Genomic DNA, 18,490 nt, shown 5'->3' on the forward strand with positions numbered 1-18,490 from the left:
AAATGGAAAATGAGTTTTTGCATGAAAATAACCTTGGAGGAAAACCCAGGTTCGGCCGCCGAACCTCAAGTTCAGCCGCCGAACATGCAGGCATTTCGGGTGTGCCTTAGGCCCCCGAAGGCATAAGTGAGGGAAGTCCAGGTTCGGCCGCCGAACCTCAAGTTCGGCCGCCGAACATGGCATGCATGCGGAGGCACGTTCGGCCCCCGAACGTGGCCTGGCCAGCCACTATAAAAGGGTCCCTTAGCCGAAATGGGCGAGCTTTTCTCCCCATTTTCGACCAAGGTGAGCTCTCCTCCGTCCCTCACCAATCTTTGAGTTCATCCTTCAAATCTTTCACGATTTTCACAAGTTTTCATCTTATTTTGAAGATTTTCAAGTTTTGAGCAAGTTTTGAGCTTGGAGACCCAAGGAAGTTGAAAATCTCCCATCTCCAAGATTAGGTCGTCTCTCTCTCGATCTTCAAGAGGTAAGAGCCGATCTTAAGCTCATTGCATGTTTTAAGTAAGTTTTATGAAGATCTATGGGGTAGAATGGCATGAGTAGGTTTATTTGAGTTTTTGAGTTAATGTTATGTTTTGAGCAATGTATGTTGGATTTGTGTTGTTTGATGTGTTGTAGTTGGGGTTTAAGGTAGTTTGAGACCCCTAGGAGCTGGTATGCATGTTTTGGTTGAGCTAAATGCATGATGGCATGAGTTTGAGGCATTTGTGCATGTTTGAACCAAGTTTCTGCCCTTTGGGAGAAACCAGGTTCGGTAGCCGAAAGGACTTTCGGCCGCCGAACCCTCTTGTGGAGGCAGCATTCGGCTGCCGAAGCTTGCCCCCGAAAGAGGACTTTCGCCTCTGTCTGGGAGTTTCGGCCGCCGAAGGTGCTGCCGAACCTGCCTGACTTTCGGCTCTGGAGGGACTTTCGGCCGCCGAACCTGCCGCCGAAAGTGCCCTGTCCAGCCCTCTTTTGCATATTTTTCTATGATTGTTTCATGATGTTCTAGGGGGTTTTTGGGGGATGTTTTTAGAGTTATGTTCTAGTTGTTTGGTCCCTCATTCGAGTCCACCTGTGTAGGTTCGGACCCGAGGAACTGAGGACCCCAGCAGTGAGTTCAGCTGCTTCTGAGTCAGTAGAGCTTCAGCCAGAGGTGAGTGGAATAACTCTTATGCTTTTAAATAAATAAACCAGTTTTAGCATGACTCATGCATCATGAATGCCATGAGATATAATAGGGTGCTTGCATTAGAACTCACGAATATGTTGCATTGCATAATATGTTGATGATGCGGATGAATGTTGAATGATCCTTTAGTCCTCATATGTTATGATATGATGATGATACGGTACGGAAGACCAGTGAGGCCCATTCTACGCCCCTGGCACAGTTGGAAATGTTATGTTATGCTATGTTATGATTATGTAAGAGAAAGACCAGTGAGGCCCATTCTACGCCCCTGGTACAGTTGGACCATGTAGAGGACTATTGGTGACAAATTCATCCTTGATGTGATTAGCTGTGATGTGATGCATTTCATGTTATCATATATTTTAAATGTTTTATTATTCTGCTCACTGGGCTCTAGTAGCTCACCCCTCTCCCTTAACCCCCAGGTTTGCAGGTACAGGGTAGACCAGGAGGTCAGCAAGAGTAAGGAATTCTTGTGTATGTAATAGTTAGAATGTGGACATGACAAATTGTATAATGATGTAGAGTTGTGAATAGTTATGTAATATAATGACATTAAAGATTAGAGATTGTACTTGACCCTATGTGTATGGTATCCCTTTTAATACATGATCTTAGATGTTTTGTAATGCTTGTGTAAACCAACTCAACACATGTTATGCCACCCATTGGGGGCATTGATGAGGTCCCACTGAGGGGCCAATGTTTATGATTATGTTTATGTTCAGTGCATGCACAGGTTGAGTTGGTGTATGAGAGAATGAATGAAATAAAAGTTTTAATTTTTATGTATGTTGTTGATCATGTATGGGATTAATTAGGTTCACAGGAAGCATGTTAGGCTTGCTACGGGTCCCGGCGGCCTTAAGTCGACCTGGATCCTAGAGCCGGTAACAGTCCGATTTTCGGGTCGTTACAAACAAAGTGTTTTAAAAACCCTTCCAACTCACCATCTCTTCAAGCCGAATGAGCAGTCCAAATCGGTTCAACAGCCAAATGCAAATCAAAAGGTAAGTTTTAAAATTCCACCTCCTTTTCCAAAAAGATTTGAAAGGACACAAAATGAAAAAGAAGAAAAAGAGATCATTGAGACCTTCAGGAAAGTGGAAATCAACATACCTCTGCTAGATGCTGTGAAACAAATTCCCAGGTACGCAAAATTTCTGAAAGAACTATGTACCAACAGAAGGAAGCTTGCTGAGAGAGAAAAAGTAAGTGTAGGTGAAGTTGTTACTGCTGTGATTAAAAGAGAACTCCCAACCAAATGCAAAAATAAAGGAATGTTTGCTATTTCTTGCAAAATTGGCAATGTTGGGATAAAGAAAGCTATGTGTGATCTAGGTGCATCCATTAATGTTATGCCTCTTGCTATTTATAATTCTTTGAATGCAGGTGCACTGAAAGACACCAGAGTAGTGATTCAGTTAGCTGACAGATTTGTGGTGTATCCAAAAGGAGTTCTAGAAGACGTTCTAGTATAAGTAGATGAACTTGTCTTCCTAGTAGACTTTTATGTGATTGATACAAAGGAAGACAATGGTAACACAACTTCAGACATCCTACTTGGACGTCCTTTCTTGAGTATAGCCAGAACCAAGATAGATGTGCATGATGGCACTCTCACCATAGAATTTAAAAGGGAAGTAATTAAGTTTAATGTTTATGATTCTATGAAGTATCCCCAGGACATGTCCCCTGTTTATGGTTTAGATATCATTGATTGTTTGAGTCAGAAAATTTTTTATATGAATCAAGATGATATACTAAACAATGACCTTTGCAGGAATGAGAGCCAGAAAGAGCAAGAACTGAAAGAAACAGTCTGCAGCATCCAACAGATGAGCTGCAGACAACCGCAGGAAGAACAGAACCTAATCGCACTTCTTCAGATCAGTTCGCAGAAGAACCTTGCGCAGACAGAGGGCATTCCAAGCGCGCCTCTTCAGCTTGAACCACAGTACAATCATGCGATACATCCCTTTCAGACAGGTCTTGCACAAATGGAAAAGGGAGAATCTAGTTCAGCCAGACAGTCAACGCAAACAGCCTATACGCACAAGGAATAAATGAAATTCTAATCGCCCAAAGCAAAGGAGCATGAGAAACACTTTCTACCCAAGCCACTAGATAAGGCAGAATCTCGTCTGCCCAAACAGAAGCTCTCAATGTGGCAACCTCCTAAATGTGTAGAAAGCAAATTCCCTTTGATAGGCCCAAGCAGACAAAAGACAAAATCAAGAAGAATGCAAAACATGATGTTTGGGAGGAACCATATCTAAAACCATACTACGAAGGATTCACAACGCAAGTGGTGGAAGAAATTCTACTACATCATCCCTCTCAGACTTCTTAAGTTGATCGCACCATGCACACCACCCTAGGGGAGTACTCAGTTTCCTTTGATCTTTTATATTTCCTATACATTGAGGACAATGCATGATTTAGGTGTGGCGGTGCATATCTCTGAATTTATTTTTAGTTATTTTTGCTTTCAGTTTTAGTTTGAATAGCCACAGTTTGATTTTTTTTTCATTTTTGTTATTTTTGCTTTCTGTAACGACCCAAAAATCGGACCGCTACCGGCGCTAGGATCCAGATCGGCATAAGGCCGCCGGGACCCGTAGCAAGCCTACTATACATCCTGTACAGCTGGTATAATCCCAAACATGATCCAACATTTTCATAAAACATTTAAAACTTTACCTTTAACCAGTTTGACCTGTGTATGCACTATGACAGAACTCATAGAACCCCTAGGGTCAGCATACCCTATGTCAAACTCGGTCCATCACATGTAACAACATAAAATAAAAACTCATGTACAAAGGGATTATCCAACTCGGGCCAAGCACAATACTATAACTCTGAACATATAACATAATATCATTATGCAATACAACTCTTTTTACAACAATACATAACCTTACATTACATCATGTCCACTACTATTCTATTACATAAACATGACCATGGACGTAACCTGCCGATCCCCTGACTATCTCTGACCCTGCAAACCTGGGGTTAGGGGAGAGGGGTGAGCTAAAAAGCCCAGTGAGCATAAACCACAAAAGAAAACAGTTCATTTTAACGTATGCTATCATGGAATGCATCACAACACAAACATATCACATCAAGGATGAATCTGTCACCAATAGCCCTCTACATATCAATCTCGTACCATAACAAGTCAACAATACTTTATGCCAGGGGCGATACGGCCACGCCTGGACTTCACATACTTTATGCCAGGGGCGATACGGCCACACCTGGACTTCTCATGCTCTATGCCAGGGGCGATACGGCCAAACCTGGACTTCTCATCTCATATCATATCGTACATGCCATATCATATCATTCCATATCATGTCATAACATACTGAGGGCTAATGGATCATCCAATATTCATCCACATCAACAACATATTATGCAATGCATCATATTCGTGAATACTAGTGCAATACAACCTACTACATAACATGGCAATCATGATGCATGAACATGCTTAACATTTGATTTATTTTTAAAACATAAGGTTCAGTTCCACTCACCTCTGGCTAGCTCTGGACTAACTCTGAAGCAGCTGACACTGCTAAACACCTCGGTTCCTCGGGTCCGATCCTACATAGGTGGACTCCAGTGAGGTACCAGACATACTCTAAACAACTCATAAACAACTCCCCAAAAACCCCCTAAAACATCATGAAATAATCATAGAAGAACATGCATGAAATGCTGAACAGGCGGCAGGTTCGGCGGCCGAAAGTCCCTCCAGAGCCGAAAGTCAGGCACTTTCGGCGGCACCTTCGGCGGCCGAAAGTCCTAGACAGAGACGAAAGTCTTCTTTCGGGGGCAGGCTTCGGCAGCCGAAAGCTGCCTCCACAAGAGGGTTCGGCGGCCGAAAGTCCCTTCGGCGGCCGAACCTGAGCTTCTCCCGAATAGCAGAAACTCAGCTCTCCTATGCACATATTGCCTCCCAAGCTCAAATCATGCATACCACTCAACCAAAACATGCATACAAGCTCCTAGGGGCCTCAAACAAACATATGCCCCAACTACAACACTTCAAACATACTCAAACATGCCACATTGTTCAAAAATCACATAAAACCTAACATAGCTCAACTAACTTAAACATGCATTTCTACCCCATAAAACTTCATAAAACTTATTTAAAACATACTATGAGCTTAAGATCAGCTCTTACCTCTTGAAGATCGAGAGAGAGACGACCTAAACTTGGAGATCCAAGCAAATGAGCTCCTGAGTTTCCAAAGCTCCAAAACTTGTTTTAAATGTTCAAAACTTGCAGTGTGAGGTTAAAACTCAAGAAAAATGGAGGAGATTTGAAGAAAGAACACAAGATTTGGGGAGAGGGAGGTCGGAAGCTAGCTGTGGCCGAAAATGGGAGAAAGCTCGCCCATTTCGGCTAAGTGCCCCATTTATAGGTGGCTGGCCAGGCCACGTTCGGGGGCCGAAAGTGCCTCCGCATGCATGCCATGTTCGGCGGCCGAACTTGACTTTCGGCGGCCGAACCTGGACTTCCTTCGCTCATGCTTTCGGGGGCCTAACGTGCCTCCAAAACGCATGCATGTTCGGCGGCCGAAATTGACTTTCGGCGGCCGAACCTGGGTTTTCCTCCAAAGACTTTTCATGCAAAAACTCATTTAATTTCATGCTTAAAAACATTAAAAATATATGAAAACATTCTATAAAAACATGATGTTACCCTTCTAGAGGTTTTCGACATCCAAATCCCACCGGACGGTAGGAATTCCGATGTCGGAGTCTAGCCGGGTATCACATTCTCCCCCCTTAAGAACATTCGTCCCCGAATGTTCCTCAAATAGGACATGCATAACATAAAACATAACATACAATCATAACAGCACATAAGCTCTAATCTAAAAAGAAACACGGTGTCACTGGAGTATGAACTCTCGGTCTCCCTGGTGTACTTATCATCTAAGGTGATTCTAAGGGACTTCCACTATCGGAATTTCCTTGTCCCCACACTTTCTAACTTGCGTGTCTGCGGTCTAAACTAGCTGCTCCATATAGGTGAGATCCTTTACGATCTCCACTTCTGGTTCCTTCAAGAACCTCATTCGGACCCGACACAAACTCATATGCCGTGGAAACATGGAAAAACGGATGGATCTCTTCCTTTGAAGTAGGTAAATCTAACTCGTGAGATTCATTCCCAATCCTCTGTAGGATTTCAAAGGGTCCAATGTATTTGAGAGTTTAATTTACCTTTTTTTGCCCGTAACGAATCACCCTCTCTTTAGGAGACACCTCCAGCAACCTCAACCTCCTCGAGAACCTAACACGCTTCCGCTGCGCACTCTAACAAAACTCTTCTTCTCTTCTGAAACTCTACATGCCTCTTGCGGACAACTTCATAACTCTCCTGCTGACTCACAGCAGTCCTGATTCTTCTCATCTTCTGACTATACAGCTCTTACTCCTTTTCTCTGCCTCTGATTCTCCTCTCTTGACTCAAGATGTATTGCAAGCTTTTTCGATCTGTAAGGATCCGTCCTCATACCTTATACAGGTACCGCCTCCACATCTTGAGTGCAAGGGTTACCATTCCCATTTCTAGATCATGTGTAGGATGACCCAACTCATGCTTCTTCAGCTACTTAGAATCATAAGCAATCATCCTGCCATTTTCTCCATTAACACACAATCTAGTTCCACCCAGAACGCATCACAGGACACTGTGACATCTTCATTATTTGCGGACAGGGCCACCACTGGTGCTGACATCAACATTTCCTTCGGCTCTTCAACACTCTCTTCACCACACAACCCTCTGGTTCTTCTTGATCCATCTGGCCATAGGAGCGGTAACTATAAAGAAGTTCTAGATGAACCTCCATTAGGTAACCTGCCCAACCCAAAAAGCTCTTGATCTTAGTCACTACGAGGGGCTTGGGCTAGTTAGCTACAACTTCGACTTTCTCAGGTCTACTTCACTTTTCTTTCTCCGACACGCATGACCCAAGAAGGATATGCTCCTCGACCAGAACTCACATTGGAGAACTAGGCATCCAAGCCATGTTCTCTCAGGATTTGCAATCCTGATTTCAGATGATGGGCATACTCTTCTGCATTTATGGAATTCGCCGAGATACCGTCAATGAAGACAATAACGGAGTGATCCAGAAACCGACTAAAACCCTGCTTATGAGATCCATGAATGCTGTAGGGGCGTTCATTAACCCGAACGACATTCCTAGGAACTCATAGTGCCCATATCTGGTTCTAAACACTGCTCTCTGCACAACTTCTTCCTTGATCTTAACTGATGGTACCTAGACTTCAGACCTATCTTGGAGAGGCAACTAGCTCCTGCTAGCTGGCTTAAAAAAGACCGTCGATCCAAGGTAACAAATACTTGTTCTGGTAGTGACTTTGCTCAACGACTTGTAGTCGATACAAAGTCCTAGGGATCCATCCTTCATCCTCATAACAACACTGGACCACCCTAAGGTGAAGTGCTCAGTCAGATGGGGACCCTTAACTACCAACTTATACCATTGCTCTTACAACTGATCCTTATAACTCTTTAACCTTTGTTGATACCATCCTGTGGGGAGGAATAAAGATTGGTCCACTTCCATGCATTACTTCTATTTTTAAACTCTATCTCCCTGACAGGTGGCAGTCCTGGAAACTCATCTGGGGAAACATCTAAACTCTCTAACAATGGGCACTGAGGCGGGCTCCCTGACCTGACTGCTATACTCTCTCTGAAGAGCTAGAACCCCTGACAACTTTTCCTGAACAACCTACGAGCCTATAGGGTTGATGCTGAACCTCTAGGTATCCCTATTATGTCCCCTCTAAGGACTACCTCTGATCCATCCTGATCTCTGAACCTGACTACCTTGTCTCTGCAGACTAGGCAGTACCACTAGTAGAAGAACCAATCCAACCCTAGAATGACGTCAAACAGTCAAATCTAGAACCGCTAGGTCAGCTGGAAGGCATCTACTCACAACACATACTCTGACTATACCGGCAGACTGACTTTGCCACAGGTGGATCACACTTGGGTGTACTGACCCCAAGGGGATACTCTAACCCATAAGCTATCAACCCAACCTCACAAGGGCTCACAAGCGAACAAATAAAAGAGAAACATCGGGGTTCATAAAAGAATACACATCAAACATAAAAGAGTGAGATTACCTGTCACCATCATGTCCGATGTGTTAGCTTCTTGCTGCGTCATGGAGAAGATCCGAGCTGGAACTGATGGACCTTCACCACGGGAACCTGCTGAAGAAGGGGCTGTCCCCCTGTCTCCGCCTCTACCACTGCCCTGAAACATGACTGGAGTTGATGGCTGAGCCATACTGCCTGGAGTTGTTTGATGGGACGGTGTCATAAAAGCTGCCTTAGGGCACTCTCGAGCTATGTGCCCCTCCTGGCCGCATCTGTAACATGCTGTAGTCCCAAACCGACAGACTCCCTTGTGCGGCCTACCGCACCTCGTACATTCTGCAACCTCTGTGCCTGAGCTCGAGCCACCTCCTAATCCCAGACCAGACTTTATCCGATTCTAGAACTTGTTCTTCTTTGATCTTCTGAGACCTCTGTCTCCCTTCTTACTTTTTGTGACAGCCTCGCTCAGAGGGGAGAGATCAACATCACTTATCCCCAGGATTTGGAAACCCGAAGACTGTGCCGCAGACTGTTTAACTGTCCCTTGGATAATGGCACTAGCCTCCATTCTCCGTGCCATATCCAATATAGCATGGAAGCTCTCCCTCTCTGCTGATTGAACCAACGAGGAATACCTGGAGTGAAGCTTCATAACATATCTCCTAGACTTCTTTAGGTCTGTGTCAAGACCTTGTCCTGTAAACGGCAACAGCTTCAGGAACCTGTCCGTAAACTCCTCTACGCTCATCTCTTCCGTCTGCCTTAGCTGCTCAAACTCAATCATCTTCAGTTCTCTGGAACTATCTGGAAAAGCCCATCCTGCAAACTCATTGGCAAACTGCTCCCAGGATAAGCTCTCCAACCTTGGGTCCACATAGTTTTTGAACCACTCCCTTGCCTTCTTGCATTTCAATGTGAACCCCGCCATCTGAATGGCTCTACTGTCACTTGCTCCTAGCTCATCTGTTATCATCTTTACCGTTCTGAGGTACTCACAAGGGTCATCGCCTGCTTCGAACTTGGGGGCATCCAATTTGAGGTAATCTGTCATCTTTACTTTACCCCCAACTGATGAACCAGGTTTGGGTATCTGGACATCAGGGACTATTGGTTCTGCTGGTGGAGGAGGAGGTGCAACATCCCCTAGGTTAGGGTTTGCTGGACCTGAGAAAAAGGGTGAGGATGGAAACATGGGGTACTGTGGGTACGGCGGGTAAAAGGGAGGATAGGGCATAAAGGTGGGATATGGGTTATGGCTAAAGAAATCCGATGTACCTCCCATCGGATACCCTGGCCCTTGTGGGTAGGGTGGATACTGTGGTGGAACAAAGCCCGAGGCCTGAGTGCCTCCCTGGGTCTCTCCCATATCCTCTACTGACATACTCATGCCCAAACTACTATCTCTTCTCTGGTTATCCTCCTCTGTTTCCATCACATCCGCTGACATACCTTCATGAACTGATCTCCTCCGACCCGCATCAAAAGACCTTCTAGGGTCCCTTGATGTATTATCCCTGATCGTCCTACAAGATCTTGCCCTCTGCAGAGCAGGGGAATGGGCATCCATGCCCTTATTCTCTGGCGGAGCTCCAGTCAATCTAGCAGATCGACGAGTTCCTCTCATCTTGACTTCTGAAAGCATAACATAGCACATAAACATTAGCATCAAATGGTTCATGTGCTAACACATGAACCCGCATCACATACATAGCATATCATGAATGCACATGCATAAAATCATGGCATTTCACATCATTATACAAGACAGGACTCCATATCCTATCCTAGTGGACATGATCTCCTATTGTGCTTGCCCTACTATAACCTCTATGAGCCCGACACACTATAGGTCCGACCATGTGAACCTAGGGCTCTGATACCATTCTGTAACGACCCGAAAATCGGACCGCTACCGGCGCTAGGATCCAGATAGGCATAAGGCCGCCGGGACCCGTAGCAAGCCTACTATACATCCTGTACAGCTGGTATAATCCCAAACATGATCCAACATTTTCATAAAACATTTAAAACTTTACCTTTAACCAGTTTGACCTGTGTATGCACTATGACAGAACTCATAGAACCCCTAGGGTCAGCATACCCTATGTCAAACTCGGTCCATCACATGTAACAACATAAAATAAAAACACATGTACAAAGGGATTATCCAACTCGGGCCAAGCACAATACTATAACTCTGAACATATAACATAATATCATTATGCAATACAACTCTTTTTACAACAATACATAACCTTACATTACATCATGTCCACTACTATTCTATTACATAAACATGACCATAGACGTAACCTGCGGATCCCCTGACTATCTCTGACCCTGCAAACCTGGGGTTAGGGGAGAGGGGTGAGCTAAAAAGCCCAGTGAGCAGAAACCACAAAAGAAAACAGTTCATTTTAACGTATGCTATCATGGAATGCATCACAACACAAACATATCACATCAAGGATGAATCTGTCACCAATAGCCCTCTACATATCAATCTCGTACCATAACAAGTCAACAATACTTTATGCTAGGGGCGATACGGCCACGCCTGGACTTCACATACTTTATGCCAGGGGCGATACGGCCACACCTGGACTTCTCATGCTCTATGCCAGGGGCGATACGGCCACACCTGGACTTCTCATCTCATATCATATCGTACATGCCATATCATATCATTCCATATCATGTCATAACATACTGAGGGCTAATGGATCATCCAATATTCATCCACATCAACAACATATTATGCAATGCATCATATTCGTGAATACTAGTGCAATACAACCTACTACATAACATGGCAATCATGATGCATGAACATGCTTAACATTTGATTTATTTTTAAAACATAAGGTTCAGTTTCACTCACCTCTGGCTAGCTCTGGACTAACTCTGAAGCAGCTGACACTGCTAAACACCTCGGTTCCTCGGGTCCGATCCTACATAGGTGGACTCCAGTGAGGTACCAGACATACTCTAAACAACTCATAAACAACTCCCCAAAAACCCCCTAAAACATCATGAAATAATCATAGAAGAACATGCATGAAATGGCTGAACAGGCGGCAGGTTCGGCGGCCGAAAGTCCCTCCAGAGCCGAAAGTCAGGCACTTTCGGCGGCACCTTCGGCAGCCGAAAGTCCCAGACAGAGACGAAAGTCTTCTTTCGGGGGCAGGCTTCGGCAGCCGAAAGCTGCCTCCACAAGAGGGTTCGGCGGCCGAAAGTCCCTTCGGCGGCCGAACCTGAGCTTCTCCCGAATGGCAGAAACTCAGCTCTCCTATGCACATATCGCCTCCCAAGCTCAAATCATGCATACCACTCAACCAAAACATGCATACAAGCTCCTAGGGGCCTCAAACAAACATATGCCCCAACTACAACACTTCAAACATACTCAAACATGCCACATTGTTCAAAAATCACATAAAACCTAACATAGCTCAACTAACTTAAACATGCATTTCTACCCCATAAAACTTCATAAAACTTATTTAAAACATACTATGAGCTTAAGATCGGCTCTTACCTCTTGAAGATCGAGAGAGAGACGACCTAAACTCGGAGATCCAAGCAAATGAGCTCCTGAGTTTCCAAAGCTCCAAAACTTGTTTTAAATGTTCAAAACTTGCAGTGTGAGGTTAAAACTCAAGAAAAATGGAGGAGATTTGAAGAAAGAACACAAGATTTGGGGAGAGGGAGGTCGGAAGCTAGCTGTGGCCGAAAATGGGAGAAAGCTCGCCCATTTCGGCTAAGTGCCCCATTTATAGGTGGCTGGCCAGGCCATGTTCGGGGGCCGAAAGTGCCTCCGCATGCATGCCATGTTCGGCGGCCGAACTTGACTTTCGGCGGCCGAACCTGGACTTCCCTCGCTCATGCTTTCGGGGGCCTAACGTGCCTCCAAAACGCATGCATGTTCGGCGGCCGAACTTGACTTTCGGCGGCCGAACCTGGGTTTTCCTCCAAAGACTTTTCATGCAAAAACTCATTTAATTTCATGCTTAAAAACATTAAAAATATATGAAAACATTCTATAAAAACATGATGTTACCCTTCTAGAGGTTTCCGATATCCAAATCCCACCGGACGGTAGGAATTCCGATGTCGGAGTCTAGCCTGGTATTACACTTTCAATAACACACACTTTAGCCACATTTTTTTTTCTTTTTTGTGTTTTAATTTGCTTTACTCAAACTCATAGACTATGTTGGATGAGCTTTCTTTCCATGACCCCATTGATATGATTACTCTTTAAACTTAAGTTGAATCAATTGTAGTGAGTTGTATTCATGTTTGAGAATTGCCTTTTGAATTGAATCTTTGAGCTTGCCATGGTGAAAAATATATGTTACTCATTAGAGAGAATGAATTGAAAGATGTGTGAATGAACTTAACATGACTTGTTTTAGCAATTGGTGTTGATTTGCCCAATGCATTGATTAAAGAAATTCGGCAAAGGCTTAGACTTCATGAGCACAAATTGAAAACTGTTCCAATGGTTGAAAGACTACGAACAGAGCTAGTAGCCACTTGGACAGGTGACCAACTGAAAATATATACTTTCACATCAAAAGGTTAGTGACTTTTTCAAGCAAGATTTAAGTGCAAAAGGCTGAATGTAGTACTTCAAGGTAAGGGAAAATCACTCTGAAAGCTAGAAAGAGTCTTAATTGAATAAATAATATGTGCATGTATAATCTCTCTCTTGAGTAAAACAAATACTAGCCATGGTAGGTGAAGGGAGACAAGGAAAGAAGGTGAGTAACCTTGATGCATACATTCTTCACTGCAATGATTCAAAGTATCTAGAGTAAGAGCTTAAGTGGAAATAAAGGATCAAGTAGCAAAGAGAGCTTGTTTGACTATGTTTATTTGCTTAAGGACAAGCAAAATAGTGGGTGTGGGGGTATTTGATAGAGCATAATTTAAACCATATTATCATGATGTTATTGATGTTAATTTACACTTTCTCTGCCTAATTTTGTGATTTTAATCTTATTCTGCAGAAAATGGTGTAAAGAGACAATTTGGTGAAAATGCCCTTAAAACTGCCTAAAATGGGTGAGAAGCGTCTTCCATCTCCATAACTAATTTATTGAATCAAACAAAGGAACCTAAGTGTCAATGATCAAACCCAACAACTGAAGTGGATCCAATTCTTCAACTAGAACTTTCTTATTATTGATTTCTCTTTATTTTTATTATTTGCTTACTTTATTGCTTACTTTATTAGTTTAACTGAATCAATCTCAAGACCCCCCTTTTACTTTTATTGTCAGTTTATTTCGCTTTCAGTTTATTTCACTTTCGGTTTATTTCGCTTTCGATTTATTTCACTTTCAGTTTATTCCGCTCTCAGTTTATTTTGCTTTCAGTTTATTTTGCTTTTAGTTTATTTTGCTTTCAGTTTATTTCGCTTTCAGTTTATTTCGCTTTCGGTTTATTTTCTTGGTCTTGATAAGGAAGATAGGTAAGTTTTTAATTCCCTGTGGATTCGATCCTTTCACCAGCTTTCAGTTTATTTCGCTTTCGGTTTATTTTCTTGGTCTTGATAAGGAAGATAGGTAAGTTTTCAATTCCCTTTGGATTCGATCCTTTCACCACTATCTGCAATTGTAATATTATTGATAACCAGAAAGGTTATTTTTGACCGGCTTCGACAACCGACAGTCAACTTTCTTTCCATGACCCCATTGATGTGATGACTCTTTAAACTTAAGTTGAATCAATTGCAGTGAGTTGTATTCATGTTTGGGAATTGTCTTTTGAATTGAATCTTTGAGCTTGCCATAGTGAAAAATATATTGATGACACTCATTAGAGAGAATGAATTGAAAGATATGTGAATGAACTTAACATGACTTATTTTAGCAATTGGTGTTGATTTACCCAATGCATTGATTAAAATTCGGCAATAGCAAAGACTTCATGAGCATAAATTAAAAATTGTTCCAATGGTTGAAAGACTATGAACAGAGCTAGTAGCCACTTGGACAGGTGACCAACTGAGTAACTGGGGGTGGTATCACAAATATGTACCTTCACGTCAAAAGGTTGGTGACTTTTTCAAGCAAGATTTAAGTACAAAAAGCTGAATATAGTACTTCAAGATAAGGGCAAATCACTCTGAAAGTTAGAAAGAGTCTTAATTGAATAAATAATATGTGCATGTGTAATCTCTCTCTTGAGAAAAACAAATCCTAACCATGGTAAGTAAAGGGAAACAAGGAAGGAAGGTGAGTAACCTTGATGCATACATTCTTCACTGCAGTGATTCAAAATAGGTATCTAGAGTAAGAGCTTAAGTGGAAATAAAGGATCAAGTAGCAAAGAGAGCTTGTTTGACTATGTTTATTTGCTTGAGGATAAGCAAAAAGTTAGGTGTGGGGATATTTGCTAGAGCATAATTTAGACCAATTTATCATGACATTATTGATGTTAATTTGCATTATTTCTGCCTAATTTTGTGATTTTAATCTTATTCTGCAGAAAATGGTGTAAAGAGACAATTCGGTGAAAATGCCCCTAAAACTGCTTTAAATGGAGCAAAGGAGAGCAAGCATGCCAAGTGCAACTGAAAAGAGCCAAATAAAGAAAGTGATTTGAAATTCAAATTTCAAATCCTTACGAGAATTCAAATTTCGAAATCAAGATTCAGCTCATTAAGGAAAGTGCTAAATAAGGAAAGTGGCAAATAAGGAAAGTGCAGTCAAAAGAGCAGTTTGAAATTCAAGATCTTCAGAATCTTTTTTCTTATTAAAGAAGCCAAATCTTCAAAGATGCACATTTAGATTTTGAAATTCAAATTCAGCTTGCTAAAGAAGCTAAAGAAGTCACACATGCCACCTCATGTCTTGCACATTCAAAATTCAAAATTCAAAAGGAGGCTCCACCTCATTAATGTGCAAGATATGGGCGGCATGGGCAGCATGTGGGCAGCCAAGACTTCAACTTGGGCAGTAAGGAAGGCTAGGGCAGCACCTTAACTCTATTTAAACAGCCCTTGACCAGCCGAAGCACTCTTCTCCCCATCTTCATCAATCGGCGCAAGTCCTTCTCTCCTTCAAGTAATTCGGTTCTTCATCTTTTGTTCTTTTCTTTATTTTTGGTTTTTTTTTCAGCCATGAGTGGCTGAAACCTTTTATTCTAGTTGAAGTTTAGGTGATACTTTGGTTGTTTTATGGATTGGGAGACTTGATCATATATTGTTCATCTTTTGGTTATTCAATATTTGTGCAATTTCATGCTTGATTCCATTATTGCTTTGTTATTTTGATCAATGTGGCCACTTGATTCTTGATTGCAAGGTGATATATTGTTAGTTTGAATAATTTTGAGTCCGTAATTGCTTGGATTGTTCAAACATAAGAACACTTGGTGTAAAAACTAAGGAAGTTACATAATCTAGCAATATCACCATGCATTTGGGTAGCTAGGATTAGATCTCTCTATTTCTTAATGCAATTGACAGTTGTTTTGATGCCTAAGGCCCAAGGACGTTCCTTGGCAACTTGTTGATTAGTGATTAATTAGAGGACGTTCCCTAATTGGTTTATGATTAAGGAGATATATGGTGGTGAGAAGCGTCTTCCATCTCCATAACTAATCTATTGAATCTATCAAGGGAAACTAAGTGTCAATGATCAATCTCAACAACTGAAGTGGATCCAATTCTTCAATTAGATCTTTCTCATTATTGATTTCTCTTTATTTTTACTATTCGCTTTCTTTTATTGCTTTCAGCATTAGATCAGTTCAATCAATCTCAAAACCCTCCTTTTTACTTTACTTGCACTTTATTTTTATTTTGCTTTCAGTTTCTTTACTTTCAGTTAATTCTCTTGGTCTTGACAAGTTCTTTTATTGCTTTTAGCATTAGATCAGTTCAATCAATCTCAAAACCCCCCTTTTTACTTTACTTGCACTTTATTTTTATTTTGCTTTCAGTTTCTTTACTTTCAGTTAATTCTCTTGGTCTTGACAAGGAAGATAAGTAAGTTTTCAATTCCCTGTGGATTCGATCCTTTCACCACTATCTACAATAGTAATATTGTTAGTAACTGAAAAGGTTACTTTTGACCGGCTTCGACAACCGCGAGTCACCTACATAGATGGACTCAAATAAGGGACCAAACACAACTATTACATGACTCTAAACAACTCCCTAAAAACCCCTAAAATATACCAAAGCATGCATACAAAACAAGCAAAAGAAGGCTGGGCAGGGGACTTTCGGCAGCATGTTCGGCAGCCGAAGGTCCCTCACAGATCCGAAAGTCAAGGACTTTTGGGGACAGGTTCGACGGCCTAAACTCCACACAAATCCAAAAGTCAGGGACTTTTGAGGGCAAGTTCGGCAGCCTAAACCCCTTCACAGATCCGAAAGTCCATGCTTTCGGGGGCAGGTTAGGCGGTTGCCTCCACAAGTAGGTTCGGCGGCCGAACCTGGGTTCTCCAGCAAGGCAGAACCCGATTCTGCCCTATGCATACAGCCACCCAACTCTCCAATCCTCACACCCAACTCCTCAAAAGCATACATACTCAGTCATCATGCATAAAGGGACATAAAAACTAGCCTAATCCCCAACAAGCAACAACAAAAACACATAAGAGTAAACATTAATTAACAACTGAACTCAAACCCTATAACTTTAGATCTAACAATTTCATGCATTTTTAACCCTTTACCCCTTCTTAAAACTTGATTAAAACATCAGAAAAGCAAGGATCTAGGCTTACCTCTTGGAGATCTAAGGATAGCAGCAATCCAAACTTGGAGATGAGAGAAAAATGATCTCCGGAGGTCTCCAAGGTTTAAAAACTTGGATTCAAGCTCAAAACTTCAAAAACAAAAGGAAACTCATGAACTTTTTAAGAGATTTGAAGGAAAAACAACAAGAGCAACAAAGGGAGGGCAAGGACTCACATCTGTCCGAAAATAAAGAGAAAACCCTCACATTTTCAGACTGAATGTAACGACCCGAAAATCGGACCGCTACCGGCGCTAGGATCCGGGTCGACTTAAGGCCGCCGGGACCCGTAGCAAGCCTGACATAAAACCTGTAAAACCTGTATAATCCCATACATGATCAACAACATGCATAAAAATTAAAACTTTTCTTTCCATTGAACATCAACCAAACTCAACCTGTGCATAACATTAACATAACTTTGATCCCTCTGTGGGATCTCATCTGTGCCCTCAATGGGTAACATACATCTGTTGGGTTGGTTTACATAAACATCAGCAAAATCTCTAAGATCATGTATAAAAGGGATACAACAATCTATGGTCAAGCACATACTAACATCCATAAAACTCATTACATAACTATACTGTACTTTTACATTACAATTTGATCATGTCCATTGCTAGCTATTACATAAGCATGACTTCTTTACTCTATCCGGATTCCCGCACTATCCTGTACCTGAAAGCCTGGGGGAAAAGGGAGAGGGGTGAGCTAAAAGCCCAGTGAGTAGAGCTAGTAAAACACATTAACACTATGCTCAAATGGAATGCATCATAACACAAACAATTCACACAAGGGTTGGGTGAACTTGTCACCAAATAGTCCAAGTTAACTCTGTGCCAGGCCGTAGCATGGGGTCCTGGTCTTCCTGTCATACATACATTACTTACCATTTTCCAGGGCCTCCTCTGGGCTCCTGGTCTTCGAGTCCCATAACCGTGCCTTACTCTGTGCCAGGCCTGTAGACTGGGGCCTGGTCTTTCTTACTCTGTGCCAGGCCGTAGCATGGGGTCCTGGTCTTCCTGTCTTGGACTAATTGGGTCATCCAACATTCACCCACATCAACAACAATTTATGCGATGCGGCATATTCGTGAAAACTAATGCAATCATCCTATTGCATAATCATGATGCATGATACATGATAAAACATCTAATTTAAAAGATTAAGTTTAGTTCCACTCACCTCTGGCTGACTCTGACAACACCGAAGCAGCTGGACTCACTGCTGGGGTCCTCGGTTCCTCGGGTCCGAACCTACACAGGTGGACTCAAATGAGGGACCAAACATACCTGAACATAACTCTAAAATATTCCCCAAAAACCCCCTAAAACATCATGAAAACATCACATGAAAACATGCAAGAAATGGCTGA

Source organism: Manihot esculenta, chromosome 6 (genome assembly GCF_001659605.2).
Source record: "Manihot esculenta cultivar AM560-2 chromosome 6, M.esculenta_v8, whole genome shotgun sequence".
NCBI lineage: Eukaryota > Viridiplantae > Streptophyta > Magnoliopsida > Malpighiales > Euphorbiaceae > Manihot > Manihot esculenta.